At 38.3% G+C, this 16,911-nt stretch overlaps 1 long non-coding RNA gene across 1 annotated transcript in view; it reads right to left on the reverse strand.

The window, feature by feature from the left end:
• Positions 1 to 16,911, reverse strand: part of LOC307193312 — a 768,132-nt gene that overhangs the window by 307,161 nt on the left and 444,060 nt on the right. The window contains exon 7 of the long non-coding RNA XR_013830296.1: positions 16,286 to 16,400. This is a non-coding gene — a long non-coding RNA (uncharacterized lncRNA). The remainder of the gene's footprint in view (positions 1 to 16,285; positions 16,401 to 16,911) is intronic.

A 16,911-nucleotide genomic window follows, 5' to 3' on the forward strand; every position in this document is an offset into this window, starting at 1 on the left:
TCTAGATGGGATCAATAGCAGAATAACTGAGGCAGAAGAATGGATAAGTTACCTGGAAGATAAAATAGTGGAAATAACTACTGCAGAGCAGAATAAAGAAAAAGGAATGAAAAGAACTGAGGACAGTCTCAGAGACCTCTGGGACAACATTAAACGCACCAACATTCGAATGATAGGGGTTCCAGAAGAAGAAGAGAAAAAGAAAGGGACTGAAAAATATTTGAAGAGATTATAGTTGAAAACTTCCCTAATATGGGAAAGGAAATAGTTAATCAAGTCCAGGAAGCACAGAGAGTGTCATACAGGATAAATCCAAGGAGAAATACGCCAAGACACATATTAATCAAACTGTCAAAAATTAAATATAAAGAAAACATATTAGAAACAGCAAGGGAAAAACAAGCCAGAAGGGACTGGCAGGACATATTTAAAGTGATGAAGGAGAAAAACCTGCAACCAAGATTACTCTACCCAGCAAGGATCTCATTCAGATTTGATAGAGAAATTAATACCCTTACAGACAAGCAAAAGCTAAGAGAGTTCAGCACCACCAAACCAGCTTTACAACAAATGCTAAAGGAACTTCTCTAGGCAAGAAACACAAGAGAAGGAAAAGACCTACAATACCGAACCCAAAACAATTAAGAAAATGGGAATAGGAACATACACATCTATAACTACCTTAAATGTAAATGGTCTAAATGCTCCTACCAAAAGACACAGACTGGCTGAATGCATACAAAAACAAGACCCATATATATGCTTTCTACAAGAGACCCACTTCAGACCTAGAGACACATAAGGACTGAAACTAAGGGGATAGAAAAAGACATTTCATGCAAATGGAAACCAAAAGAAAGCTGAGTAGCAATTCTCATATCAGACAAAATAGACTTTAAAATAAAGACTATTAGAAGAGACAAAGAGGGACACTACATAATGATCAAGGGATCGATCCAAGAAGAAGATAAAACAATTGTAAATATTTATGCACCCAATATAGGAGCACCTCAATACATAAGGCAAATACTAACAGCCATAAAAGGGGAAATCGACAGTAACACGTTCATAGTAGGGGACTTTAACACCCCACTTTCACCATTGGACAGATCATCCAAAATGAAAATAAGTAAGGAAACACAAGCTTTAAATGATACATTAAACATGATAGACTTAATTGATATTTATAGGACATTCCATCCAAAAACAACAGAATACACATTATTCTCAAGTGCTCATGGAACATTCTCCAGGATAGATCATATATTGGGTCACAAATCAAGCCATGGTAAATTTAAGAAAATTGAAATTGTATCAAGTATCTTTTCCAACCACAGTGCTATGAGACTAGATATCAATTACAGGAAAAGATCTGTAAAAAATACAAACACATGGAGGCTAAACAATACACTACTTAATAACAAAGTGATCACTGAAGAAATCAAAGAGGAAGTCAAAAAATACCTAGAAACAAATGACAATGGAGGCTCGACGACCCAAAACCTATGGGATGCAGCAAAAGCAGTTCTAAGAGGGAAGTTTATAGCAATACAATCCTACCTTAAGAAACAGGAAACATCTCGAATAAACAACCTAACCTTGCACCTAAATCAATTAGAGAAAGAAGAACAAAAAAACCCCAAAATTAACAGAAGGAAAGAAATCATAAAGGTGAGATCACAAATAAATGAAAAAGGAATGAAGGAAACTATACCAAAGATCAATAAAACTAAAAGCTGGTGCTTTGAGAAGATAAACAAAATTGATAAACCATTAGCCAGACTCATCAAGAAAAAAAGGGAGAAGACTCAAATCAATAGAATTAGAAATGAAAAAAGAGAAGTAACAACTGACACTGCAGAAATACAGAAGATCATGAGAGATTACTACAAGCAACTCTAAGCCAATAAAATGGACAACCTGGATGAAATGGACAAATTCTTAGAAATGCACAACCTGCCAAGACTGAATCAGGAAGAAATAGAAAATATGAACAGACCAATCACAAGCACTGAAATTGAAACTGTGATTAAAAGTCTTCCAACAAACAAAAGCCCAGGACCAGATGGCTTCACAGGAGAATTCGATCAAACATTTAGAGAAGATCTAACACCTATCCTTCTCAAACTCTTCCAAAATATAGCAGAGGGAGGAACACTCCCAAACTCATTCTACGAGGCCACCATCACCTTGATACCAAAACCAGACAAGGATGTCCCAAAGAAAGAAAACTACAGGCCAATATCACTGATGAACACAGATGCAAAAATCCTCACCAAAATACTAGCAAACAGACTCCAACAGCACATTAAAAGGATCATACACCATGATCAAGTGGGATTTATCCCAGGAATGCAAGGACTCTTCAATATACGCAAATCAATCAATGTGATACACCATATTAACAAATTGAAGGAGGAAAACCATATGATCATCTCAATAGATGCAGAAAAAGCTTTTGAAAAAATTCAACACCCATTTATGATAAAAACCCTGCAGAAAGTAGGCATAGAGGGAACTTTCCTCAACATAATAAAGATCATATATGAGAAACCCACAGCCAACATCGTCCTCAATGGTGAAAAACTGAAAGCATTTCCACTAAGATCAGGAACAAGACAAGGTTGCCCACTCTCACCACTATTATTCAACATAGTTTTGGAAGTTTTAGCCACAGCAATCAGAGAAGAAAAGGAAATAAAAGGAATCCAAATCGGAAAAGAAGAAGTAAAGTTGTCACTGTTTGCAGATGACATGATACTCTACATAGAGAATCCTAAAGATGCTACCAGAAAACTACTAGAGCTAATCAATGAATTTGGTAAAGTAGCAGGATACAAAATTAATGCACAGAAATCTCGGGCATTCCTATACTCTAATGATGAAAAATCTGAAAGTGAAATCAAGAAAACACTCCCATTTACCATTGCAACAAAAAGAATAAAATATCTAGGAATAAATCTACCTAAGGAGACAAAAGACCTGTATGCAGAAACTTATAAGACACTGATGAAAGCAATTAAATATGATACAAATAGATGGAGAGATATACCATATTCTTGGATTGGAAGAATCAACATTGTGAAAATGAGTCTACTACCCAAAGCCATCTACAGATTCAATGCAATCCCTATCAAACTACCACTGGCATTTTTCACAGAAGTGAACAAAAAATTTCACAATTTGTATGGAAACACAAAAGACCCCGAATAGCCAAACAATCTTGAGAATGAAAAACGGAATGAAGGAATCAAGGTCCCTGACTTCAGACTATACTACAAAGCTACAGTAATCAAGATAGTATTGTACTGGCACAAAAACAGAAATGTACATCAATGGAACACGATAGAAAGCACAGAAATAAACCCAAGAACATATGGTCACCTCATCTGTGATAAAGGAGGCAGTAATGTACAGTGGAGAAAGGACAGCCTCTTCAATAAGTGGTGCTGGGAAAATTGGACAGGTACATGTAAAAGTATGAGATTAGATCACTCCCTAACACCATACACAAAAATAAGCTCAAAATGGATTAAAGACCTAAATGTAAGGCCAGAAACTATTAAACTCTTAGAGGAAAACATAGGTAGAACACTCTATGACATAAATCACAGCAAGATCCTTTTTGACCCACCTCCTAGAGAAATGGAAATAAAAACAAAAATAAACAAATGGTACCTAATGAAACTTCAAATCTTTTGCAGAGCAAAGAAAACCATAAACAAGACCAAAAGACAACCCTCAGAATGGGAGAAAATATTTGCAAATGAAGCAACTGACAAAGGATTAATCTCCAAAATTTACAAGCAGCTCATGCAGCTCAATAACAAAGAAACAAACAACCCAATCCAAAAATGGGTAGAAGACCTAAATAGATATTTCTCCATAGAGGATATACAGACTGCCAACAAACACATGAAAGAATGCTCAACATCATTAATCATTAGAGAAATGCAAATCAAAACTACAATGAGATATCATCTCACACCAGTCAGAATGGCCATCATCAAAAAATCTAGAAACAATAAATGCTGGAGAGGGTGTGGAGAAAAGGGAACACTCTTGCACTGCTGGTGGGAATGTGAATTGGTACAACCACTATGGAGAACAGTATGGAAGTTCCTTAAAAAACTACAAATAGAACTACCATATGACCCAGCAATCCCACTACTGGGCATATACCCTGAGAAAACCATAATTCAAAAAGAGTCATGTACCAAAATGTTCATTGCAGCTCTATTTACAATAGCCTGGAGATGGAAACAACCTAAGTGTCCATCAACAGATGAATGGATAAAGAAGATGTGGCACAAATATACAATGGAATATTACTCAGCCATAAAAAGAAACGAAATTGAGCCATTTGTAATGAGGTGGATAGACCTAGAGTCTGTCATACAGAGTGAAGTAAGTCAGAAAAAGACAAATACCGTATGCTAACACATATATATATGGAATTTAAGAAAAAAAATGTCATGAAGAACCTAGGAGTAAGACAGGAATAAAGGCACAGACCTACTAGAGAATGGACTTGAGGACACGGGGAGTGGGAAGGGTAAGCTGTGACAAAGTGAGAGAGAGGCATGGACATATATACACTACCAAACGTAAGGTAGATAGCTAGTGGGAGGCAGCCGCATAGCACAGGGAGATCAGCTCCGTGCTTTGTGACCGCCTGGAGGGGTGGGATAGGGAGGGTTGGAGGGAGGGAGATGCAAGAGGGAAGAGATATGGGAACATATGTATATGTATAACTGATTCACTTTGTTATAAAGCAGAAACTAACACACCATTGTAATCCAGTTATACTCCAATAAAGATGCAAAAAAACAAACAAAAAATCTTGGAAACTAAAGAGAATGATATCTATACGAAGAATTCTAGTAGTGTGTGTGTGTGTGTGTGTGTGTGTGTGTGTGTATGTGTTGACCAAAAGAAATACTGGATTTACAAAGTATTATCCCAAATATCCTTTCCATCTCATGGGTTCTACTGTGAAATATATCTCAGATTCTGTATTCAAGAGTCTTCCATTCCAACCTCATAGATTTCCATCCCATGCATTTCAACAAGGGATAAGAGGTTAAGCCTGGAAGTAGTGCTTACACCGCCATTGCTAATATTTTTCTCAGGACTTAATCAGACAATTTCGTGGATCAGGCAAGCCCTGAAAGCCCATCACCTCTTAAATGTCTCAGTCCATTACTTTAAATCCATACTGTGATTTATGTATTTGCAACCTCCTAAACCCAAATATTGTTGAATTAAACCACAGGAGATCGAAATATTCAGTATTCTGGCAATGAATTTTAAGATTTTTCCTTTTTTCCACAGGGTTTACAACCTTAAAATAACAACTCCTCTCTATTTTTTTCTTTGCTTTATCTAAAAACCCGAAACTTACAGGAAAAAACAAAACAAAACAAAAAAAGCAAAAAAAAACCCTCTTGAATATAAGACTTTGTGTCCTAGCAGTGACTGAGTGTGGCTGGACTGGAAATATTGCCTTTGCTCTTATGGTGTTTGTGTATTGAGTTCCTGGCAGTATAATTCTGGCATTAGAAAAAAAGAATTCCATCTACAGAGTATTTTTTCAGGAATTATCAGTGCCAGCCATGGTTTTAAGTTACACGTTAACAGTGAAGAGGGGAGACGCTGCCCCAGATGGTGGATGTAAAATGTGCCATAAATTTTAATGAAGCAAATAAGTCACTAATAACCCTACTGCTAACACTGCTATGTTTGGGGCCGACCTTAATAAAGGAAAATTAAAAAGGCACATGCAGCCCTTAAACAAGTGCCTAAGAAGCCTAATATGATTTACTAATTCAGCTATTCACACTCTGATTGCACAGCCTCTGGTCATCTGCTCAAGTACAGCTGCTTCATGTAAAATAAATAAATAAATAAATAAGTTTATTGACCACCAGATGTCCCAGCCTGTAACGTGTGCTGGTAGATTTCAGGTCACCCAAAGTTCAAGCATATTTCCTAAATATACATATGTTTTTGGTAGCAACACTACCTTGGAAACCATACATGTGTAATTTTTTTTTTTTCAGTCAGAGCCTAGAGGTAACTTCATGCTTCCTTTAAGTTGTGAGATCTCAACCAATGGATTTCTTTTGGTGAAGCAAAGTCTAACAGATAGACTGTTGGTTAAGGATTCTGGGAAAGGGCATATGGGACTTCTTCACTTTTCATTAAAACCCTGGCAGAGATTCCTGAAGCTAGGCATCATTAAGTTTTTACCAACCCAAACAATTAACTTGGACATGGTAACTGCGTATCATTTTCTAGTTGAGATAACTGATGCCCAGGGAGGTTTATATGATTCAGCCAACACCACGTGGAGCATAGAGGACAACCAACAATCAAATGCAAATCTCTTAGACCAAATAATGTTATAATGTACGTATGCAGGATGCAGATCTAATAAGGTACTAATCCATCTATGCATTATTATCTGCACACACAAATAGGAAAAATAAAGCATGAGATAAAAATGAAATAATAATATTTTAAGGTATCTTGCTAAGTGTTACAGCTTCACTATTCTTAGCTAAAATCTTGAGGCAAAATATATAGTTAAGGCAAGGCTCATCCATCACTAACCATGGTGGATAAGCATATTTTAAATAATCTTCTTTGTAATATTAATTCTGAGGTACCGATTTCTCATCAGATATAATTATATCATCCTTTCCTCCTTCTGAAGCAGTTGATGAAGAGCTCATAGGAAATAGAGAAGTATCAGCGCTACGCTCTCTTATTGTTTGCTGCAATTACGTGATCCGTACTATTTTTGACTCATACTTTCTCCTCAGGACTCCTATGCCACTTGCCCATTTCATGAGGATTTAGTTCAGTTAAAAGAGGATAATACCATTTAAAATCCCACTTAACTAAAGGCATGTAAATTGCAATATATCACACAGTTGTGGTACGCGGGCCTCTCACTGTTGTGGCCTCTCCCGTTGCGGAGCACAGGCTCCGGACGCGCAGGCTCAGCGACCATGGATCACGGGCCCAGCCGCTCCGCGGCATGTGGGATCTTCCCAGACCGGGGCACGAACCCGTGTCCCCTGCATCGGCAGGCGGACTCTCAACCACTGCGCCACCAGGGAAGCCCTATCACACAGTTTTGAAAGCCAACACCTGCATGAAGAAACCACCAGTAGTCCCTCTGTGGGGGTGGATGCTTCCTCCTGGTACATCGCCTACTCTGAAATACACGAGGCACTCAGCAGACGGATGGAATGGGGGATCCAGAGTAAATATGTTCATATTATTGAGTACATTTCCACTGTCTCACCTTATTCCTTTCTTATTTTTAAATAAAAATATACACTGAAGCTCTATTTTTTCTCACATTCATCATTAAATATTATCACCTCAGATCATAAGCTATCTCAAGGCACCATTACATTCATTAAGACATTCACAGTCCTTAATATAAGGCCTCATATCTGATGTTCTGCCTCGTCTAATGAAATATTCTTGTTTGCCAACATGTTCCAGTTACTCTCCCAAAATATTCCAAAATGTCATGTGATGTTTAATGACATATTCCTGAACTATTTAATACAGATGAGAAACAACATACACACAGAAAAACATGAGCATTATTATGGCAGATTTACGTCGAGTTTGGTCATTTATGTAGACAAAGATTTTAGCGAAATATGAATGAAAAAGATTTTAGCGAAATATGAAAAGGAAAGCTCAAGTGCATAAATGCATAGGTTTGTATGCTTGAACTTTGAATTCTGTACTAGGAGACTCCAATAGAATGTTTGTTTTCTAAACAGGACTTTTTTCAGCCCATACGACTTTGTATTTTGACTGTAAACTTGTTTATATATTTAAATTGTTTTTCCTTTACCTTTGGTCCTAAACAAGAGAAAAAGTCATTTCTCCCACACAAGAGGATGATCCAAACTGATGCCCTGTTCTACCCATATCTATCCACAAACTCTGAGACTAAAGAAAGGCTGCTTCTCAATAAGACTTTTAACAAAATTTAGAACCATGCCCCATGGAATTTAAAGTATCATGCTTCAGACTTCTGTCAGGTTTTCTATTGATTACATTAACCCTCAGTGTGGAAAGCGAAAGGAAATTTCTACTGTTCAGTAATTATTTTGTATATTAAGATATTACTTTCAATTATTTACAGTCTTTCACATCCCCCAACCAGTCTCTCCAAACTTTTTTTCCCTTAAATATTTTAGTTAAATTTCACCAAAGCACAAATGTCCCAGGATCCTTCATAACTGTTTAAAGATAAAAATATTGTTTCTGTATAGTATGCCAATGGATACTCAGAACAAACTATGCAGTTTTCTAAAATGTTTTACTTCAAACACAAATATTTCAAAGGATGATAGATGAAGATTTATGCTATATTTTCAATGTAAAAATAATTTGTAATGTAAAAGTTATTTTAAAATAATTTTAATAAAATTAATTTTAAATCTGGGTGATGGGGGGTTGAAAAACGTGTTAAAAAGAAAACTCTCCTGAGATATGAAATTTTCAAGTTAATGTTTCAATAACAGATTATCTAGCCTGTCATTTACCTGCCTTATCCTCAGTCAAGAAAGTGAGGAATACAATGCATTTCAAATAAAACTGTGCTGAAAATCCAGTCATCGCAGCTCTAAGTAGAACTGCTATCAGAAGCTGCAGGGATAGAACGTTTTAACCATGGTTTAGAAATTTTTCTGAATTTGGAGCCAGTCGAAGATGACCCCACAGAATTGGACGAGAGTATGCACTCTGGCTTATTCATGGGGGGTTTCTCACACCTTCCCCTTAGACATGTTTAATTAGCCAGGGCCTGTTGTGTTTATTTGGTAGATGTGGATACAAATGGAAAAAAGGTCTTTTCATCTCTTTTTATCAGTAGTCCCCCAGAGCCAAGGCAGGTGTCTGTGGGATTAAACATAATTACAAAGGGAGAGGGTGAGAGAAGAAGGGAGCTAGATAATAATTCCCAACAGAGCTGGAATTTGAGAATGGGAGCAGGTGCTGCAAGAGGCCCCATGTATCCAACTAATTTAAGCCACGATGTTGTGTAAAGGCCCACATATTCATCCTTTCAACAGGGAGGGCACTGGCAGTCTGTGAGTACAAAGACAACCCAGTCGGAGCGATGCCAAGATGGCCGGCTTCAGCACCATGGCTACCAGGGTAACCAGACCCTGCTTCTCACTGCTGCCTTTGTTGGGTGGCAGCCACAGGAAACAAAGTGCCACTTCTTACCATTGTACAGGCACATGCATAATCATCCTCTTTTTGGCTTATCATCGTGAATTAGCAATTACTCTAGTATTAAATGGAAGAGCAGCAGCAGGTGACAAAGCACCACAACTTCTAGTTTATATTTCTGAACCACTTCATTTAGTTTTTTCAGTTTTGGATTGACCTCTTCAGCTAGTGTATTCCTACTGTGCAGAAAATTCTATGATCCCATAGAAAATCAGTTTTCTTTCTCAATTTGGAGGGTCTGACCCATGATTCTACTGAAGGGGGAAAGAAAGCACTGAAAGAAATATGGACAAAAAGGTCCTTCTTCAACTAAGAGAACACCTGGACCATATAAAGGAGACACAAACCTTAGAGCTCTCACCACCTCCCTGTGCCAGGGCAGCTTCCCATCGCAGGCTGACTCATCCAAGCCACTGTGACTCTGTCTGGACTCTTCATTTAAGATCCATTATTTACTGAAACTTTTGAGATAATGCCACTTTTTATCTGGTTGTACCCACAGTTCTCTAGCATTTACAGAATGAGAGGGGAACTAGGAGATTTTCGTTCTTATGATTCTGTGCTTTCCAAACCCAGTGAATGGAGAAGAATTTTAATAGTAACTGATAAATTATTTCAATCAGTCTTGAGAGAAGGAATTTTTTTGTAAACTTCAAAAAGAAGAAGGAAGACCTATTTTTAAAGCTGGGTACAATTTTTTTTCAGACCTGGGAGGAATTCTTGAATGTTAGTATTCCAAACTGTAATAATAAAACAGAGGGAATAAAGTTATTTTTCCAACGTGTCACTGGGTACCATTTATTTCATAGTGGTATACATTACTATGTAATAGGAATATTTTACTTATACAAGCAAAATACCTGTTTTGATATTTTCTTTTCTGTCAGCTAGGAAAAATAAAATCAAAGGATTGGTATTTTCAATGTATACAATTATAAAATGACTTTATTGTCTAATTATACATTTCATATAGGCACCCAGGTACAGTCTTTTTCTTTTTATATGTCATCTAATACCTTGTAAATTACCTGAAAACACAGTTAGTGGCTGCTCTAAGCCCAATGGTAATGTCAGAACTTACAGTTTGATGAACATATATATTTAGGACACCAGGAGGGAGTCTTAATCTGGGCTCATTATTAGCACTTTGGCATCTCAGAATACATCAGGGCATGCTAGGAAAAGTGAGGATAAATCTCTGAAGGATTAAAGAGCCTTTTTAGAGGGTACTGAGTAAAGGCAGACGTTTCTGGAAAGCAGGTTCTGAGAATACAGAGTAAATTAAAGGTATCTTTGCACTTCGAAAACAAAGTCAATGGAGAAAAAATTCACTCTGAGGAAACTGTTAGAATGTACTGATTCTATTCAGGGATACTAATTGGGTATCTGTGGGAAGAGAGGGAGACAGAGAAGAGATTATCAAGAAGGAAATTGTTTTTCAAATTAGCTCCTGGGAGATTTTGTACCAGGATTCTAAGCAGTACTCTATGCAATAAAATTAAAATGAGTCAAATGATAGAGCTCATGAGCTACTTGGAGTTCTAAAAGAAATAGAATTAAAGGTATCTCAGTGTGGGACCTGATAAAACATTGTAATAATGTTGGGAGAGGGTCCTTCCGCTATTTTAGTGATGCCATCATTAGGGGCTGGATTAGGCCATCTGTGATAAGGTTAACAGCAGCGATGAAGAGAAGAATGAAATCTTAGGGCAGTGTGACTGGAGCAGTGGCCAAGACTATGAAAGGTCAATTAACACAAAGCTTGGAGAAGCCCCAGGAGAAACTGAAGTAGCAACAGAGAGGAAAATATCAGAAACCGAGTACAAAGAGGCTGTGGCCACAATGGGGTTTTTTCAGGAAGGGTTGGCTTAAGGTTCCAGCAATTAATCTAGAGGGGCTTAAAGACAGGGCAATTTTTGTTATTAATTTTACCCTAATTGTACCTACCACTTGGTCAGCTCTGAGAAAGTCTGGTACCTAAAACTGCAATATGCATGGCTTGTCTATGCTTATATAAAGTATAAATTATTTATGAATGCTTTCAAAAGGGAAAGCAAAGATTTGACAGAATGAGCCCTATCTTATTCCAGGAGGAAAAAATTTGATATGCTTAATATTTAAATATCATGAACAATGATCATTTTATTTAGAGTCTCTGTAAAGCATTTATCTCAACCTTGGGACCAGAGTGAGGAGTCTTCAGAAAGCCACCTACCGAAGGAGATGGCGTTGTTAAATTATTTCAGCCCTTATCACTGAGGTGAACTGGATCTGGGAGTGAGTCTCAGACTGGATCAGCTGGCAGGCAGCTAAAGAGAAGGTTGGACTTTGAAACAAGAAGGATGAGGATTTTTAGAGGCCACCCTCAATTCACCCACTTAAATCAAAAACTTGAATTCAGTAACAGTTTCAGGCTTCTTGGGTAAGCGGCTATCAGGTATGGGTATGGAAAGCATAAGCAATGATGAGAAGTGGAGGAAAAGAATTACCTGGGGCCAAGGCTCTGGAGTCAGCTCTAGGAACATTCTAAAATGACTCTGTTCATTTGAAACACCTCAGAGTCTGGGGATCTGGGTACAAATGTGTGCATCCGTGACGTAAGATGGCACTTGCAGGGAAAGCAGGGGAACAAAGCATGTCTAGTCACCAAATGGAATCATGAAAGGGGATTCAGGGAGGGGCCTGTGGAAAGCTTTTGCCACTGGGTAGCTCCACCTTTATGGATCTGTAGGAGGTATCTGGGGGTGGACCTAAGGCTGCCATTAAACAACAGAGCCTGCGGCCTGGAAGGTGGTCCAGAGGAGACTGAAGGCAAGCTGGGATCTGCTGGCTACTGCCTATCTGCCCACCACTGGATCTCAATGAAATTACCTTGCTTGAGTGATAGCTCCTTCCAAACCTGGAGTAACATTCCCTTTTTACTTTTTACTTCTAATATAGAACCAAGGAGGAAAAAGGATTCTAGAAAATAAAGTTCACAGCTTAACCACACTGATATACCACAATCTAGCAGAGTCCATTCCCTGTCAGCATGACACATACACACCTCTTTTAATCGTACTTAACTTACAAATAAAGAGAACAGCAAAATCCATCTAACATGGTGTCATTCCTATTACAACCAAAACACATTTATCTTCCACCCCAAAGCATAGACAAAGTCAATTCATCCATATCTGGGTGATGTTCATTTCTCTTCTAGCTGAGTCACACACCAGTTTTGATATCTTGTAAATTAAATATTGAGATATATGTTATTTGCTAACATACCTTAGATTAGATAGTCATCATTTCTACAACTGATCATGTGGTCATATTTGGTATTTATGATGTTCTTTCAATACCCATTCTTTATTCTCTTTGGCCTCAGAAGACAGCTTAGCTGGTCATGCTTTCTTTGCTGGGTGGGATGGTCTAAACCTTCATTGCTAATGAATCTGGCCATTTGCAGTACTGCCTGCATTGGGTTGTAGTTTACAATTAATTTTTATCACAAAGCATGGTAATAATAAGAGGTGTTCCAGAAGTATTCCTCTGTTGCAAACATATTTCTCCCTGTGTCTACTGTGTACTAGCAACTGAATTCCCCCTTAATAAGATCAGTGGTCCCAGCCTCACGCCTCATAGTTCAGTGATGGGAGGAGCCCAAAAGAGCCAGGTGGCAGACTCAGCTTCCAGTTTCATGGAAACAGTATGGCCCTCTGGTGAAAGTATTTCTTCCTTGAAAACTAAGACCTTTAAATCAGCGTAGCCCAAAATTGTGGGAACAGGAGACAAAAATTTTGCTAGTGGTTGATTATCAGTAAGTAACAGTGAGAAGAATCACTCACATTCCAGTTGATTCCCAAAGGCTAGTAGCTATGGGAGAGAGAGCACCATACATAGGTTGCCTATTCAGAACATGTTCTGCAGCCTTGAGGACATTATCCAAAACAGCTGGCACTATAACCTAGTCTTTAAAAAGCTATTTCATAATTCTAACTATTCAGCTGATCCAGGTGATGGAAGACATGGAAAAATCAATGCATTCCTTCAGCATAAACCTATTGCTGCACTTTAGTCTTCTGGTTGGTCAGAATCAATCTCTGTGGAATGTGATGACAGCAAATAAGGTATTCTGTAAGTCCACAGTTTCTTTGGAAGGAGTGTTTGAACATGAACAGGAAAGGCAAATCCATATTCACAGTAAGGATCTATTCTAGTAAGAACAAATGCTGCTCCTTCCATGGTAGAAAACAACCAACACAACCAACCTTCAAACAGATGGCTGGCTTACACTCTGCGTGCCATATTGGGGGCTCAGGGCTGATCTTTGCTGTTGGCAGTTTGGAAACTCACCAGTGCCTGTAGCCAGAACAGCATAGTGGAATAGATGTCTGTGTTGCAGAGTTTATACAGTCGCCATCCCTGCTTCCATGGCCACTTTTTTCACAAGCTCACTGTACAAGGATAGGGGTGACTGAGGAAAGATGCTAACTGACATTCATAGAATGTGTCGCTTTGTCCAGAATATTCAGACATCTTTTGTTGATGTTTCTCTTTATGAGCAATTACAAGATACCTTCAGAGTCTGTGCCCATTTGAAAAGACCTAGTCATATACTTCTCCCCTAGAGCTCTTATTACTGATTTTCCAATCATGTTCCTTCCTAATTTTTTTTAACCATTTGGCCAAATTGTTAAATACTGCCCATGTATTAGTGTGGATCTGGACATCTGGATATCTCCCCTACCAAGTAAAATGAGAAACCATGTGAAAGGCTAGAAATTTTGCCCACTGGAAGACCTTACCTTCTTCACTGTCTTTTAAGACCTCCCTAGTATATGGCTACATTGCTTCAAACACCTACGTTAGGATAGATTCGGCATATCATGTAAAATCATGTATAAATCAGCACCCAGGTTTTTCTTCTTTAGTCAGCTCATCCCAGGGAACTACCCATGAGGCCAGAGGGGACTGTTGAGAGACAGAAGGCAAAGCAGCACCAGTAGGAGCCTCGGGAATCTGAGCCACTTCAGTGCCTTCAGTGACTGTTTGAGCCCCGTCTCACTATCAACCTGATAGTAGGGCACTTCTATGCACACCTGACTCTATCCTTCAGTGAGTCACACAATTCCAGTTCATTATGGACGTCTAGGTTACAGGAAAACTTAGGGGCCCTTGGAAAAATGTTTATTTTCTGATGGGTCCCAGTGATAAGCCACAAGGTTCTTTCTCAAAAGAATAGTTATCTGCTAAAGACGACATGGTTTTGTTCTAAAATGTTAAGCCTGTACAGAGTCAGCTATAGGGACTTTCCATACATCATACCTCTCTTCTATAAACACTTTGAGAACCACTGAGTTGGCTGGGTCACACAGTCCAAGAGACAGAGTGGCTTATATAGCAAGGGGAACCTGCGAAGAAGCCCTTTCTTGCTTTGTCACACTCAAAACTGGCATTCTTTCTATTATTCCCCAAAGCATATGTGGCTTCCAAACTCCAAAGAGGCTCACTAAGCATTACATCTTTTTCTTAGTTTTAAGAAGAGTCAGACGTGGAAACTCTTCCTTCATCTTGGAAAGAATATTAAAACATGCCCCAGATATTTCACCATGCTGCCAGACCCTTGAATTTCAGTGGGATTTACTTCTCACCCTCTGACATACGTGCTTCTTTCCTTCCAAAATATCCAAGATGGTTGCTACTTCCTAATTTTGATTCCTGTCAACCTGATATCAGTGGAGGGTCTAATATGAAGTCTTGTATGGAGAAGTGATCAATGATCTTTTGGGTGAGATTACAAGAGAGGGCTGGAGTATTGATGTAGCTCTAAGATAAAACAGTGAAAGTTTATTTCTGGTTTTGTAAATGAAAAGCAATATGCTTTTTGTGGTCTTTTACTAACATAAAAAAATCCAACAATTCAATAATTGGCTACCCAATATCAGGAGGTGTGTTCCTCTGCTTCAGTAAAGAAACCACATATGCCTTAAAAATCTAAAAATAGAGTTACCATATGATCCAGCAATCTCACTCCTGGGCATATACCCAGAAAAGATGAAAACAATGTTTATGGCAGCACTATTTACAGCAGTCAAGATATGGAAGCTACCTAAGTGCCCAGCAACAGATGAACAGATAAAGAAGATACGGTGTATATTTATACAATGGAATATTACTCAGCCATAAAAAATGAAATAATGCCATTTGCAGCAAAATGGATGGATGGACATAGATATTATCATACTAAGTGAAGTAAGTCAGACAGAGAAAGACAAATATCATATGATATCACTTATCTGTGAAATCTTAAAAAAAATGATACAAATGAACTTATTTACGAAGCAGAAATAGATTTACAGACACTGAAAACAAACTTATGGTTACCAAAGGAGAAAGGGGGGGTGGTGGGTAAGGGTTAAATTAGGAGTTTGGGATTAACAGATACAGACTACTATATATAAAATGGATAAAGAACAAGGACCTACTGTACAGCACAGGGAACTATATTCAATATCTTATAATAACCTAGATTGGAAAATAATCTGAAAAAGAATATATATAATATATATTATATTAAATATATATTTTATATATATTACAAAAATATATATATTATATATATAATATATAACTGAATCACTTTGCTGTACACCTGAAACTAACACAACATTGTAAATTAACTATACGTCAGTAAAAATATTTTAAAAGAAGAAAAAAAAAAAGAAACCACATATGGAACAGAGATGAAATTAGAGTCACAGCTTGATTAAATTTAAAAGAATCCACTGTAATTCTCTAAGATCAGTCTGGGTTTTGCTCAAGATGAATAGGTGAGGTTCAATGGAGATGTGATAGGAATCACAACATCTGCGTGCTTCAAATCTTCAATGGTGGCCTCTTTGTCCTGATTTGTAAACTTCAGTTTTGTCTCTGCCTTCACACCCTCCACTGCTGCTTCTCTTGTGTGTACTCATTCTAACACAGCCCTTCCATGCTCAATCTGCCCCCGATTGTTCTAACCACTTACCCCACTGTCTGAGCATGACCTTCTTGTACGGAGCATACTTCTTGTACTCAGTCTTCTGAGACTTTTGTTGATTCGTAAACTCGGTAGCTTCCCAGGTGAAATCTGAAACTGGCCCCTGTAAGGAAGGCAAGGAGAGACTGAAGAAAGAGGCAGACCACTCTGGATTTGTAGGTGGCATGTATAACAAGCAAGGGAACTTACATATGAGGTTAGTCTTGGGTGGCTGCAAGGTGAGTTGATCTCAACACCCACGTGCGAGAATCTTAAAGTTTATGTAGAGGCCCTAACTGCGCTCAGGCACTTATGCCGTCCAGATGGTCTCAACAACTCCTTACTCTCTCAAGGCTACGTCCCTGGAACAGTTCCCACTGTGGGAATGGTGGACAGAATGTACATTCCAAGGAGAGGGGGAGGGGTGAGGAGCCTCTGATTGACCAGGTTGAGCTCACAGGTCAACCAGCAGGCACTCACACCCTCCCGATTACCTCCTCCAACAATTCAATAGGAAACAGAGGACCTATATTGTTACCTTCCAGGTTTACCATTTATCGTGTACGTAACTTGCTTGAATTTGTTTTGTGTTACTTTCTTTAAAAAGAACTATGTTATCAAGACTTCAGCGTTGT

Source organism: Stenella coeruleoalba (genome assembly GCF_951394435.1).
Source record: "Stenella coeruleoalba genome assembly, chromosome: 10".
Classification (NCBI taxonomy): Eukaryota; Metazoa; Chordata; class Mammalia; order Artiodactyla; family Delphinidae; genus Stenella; species Stenella coeruleoalba.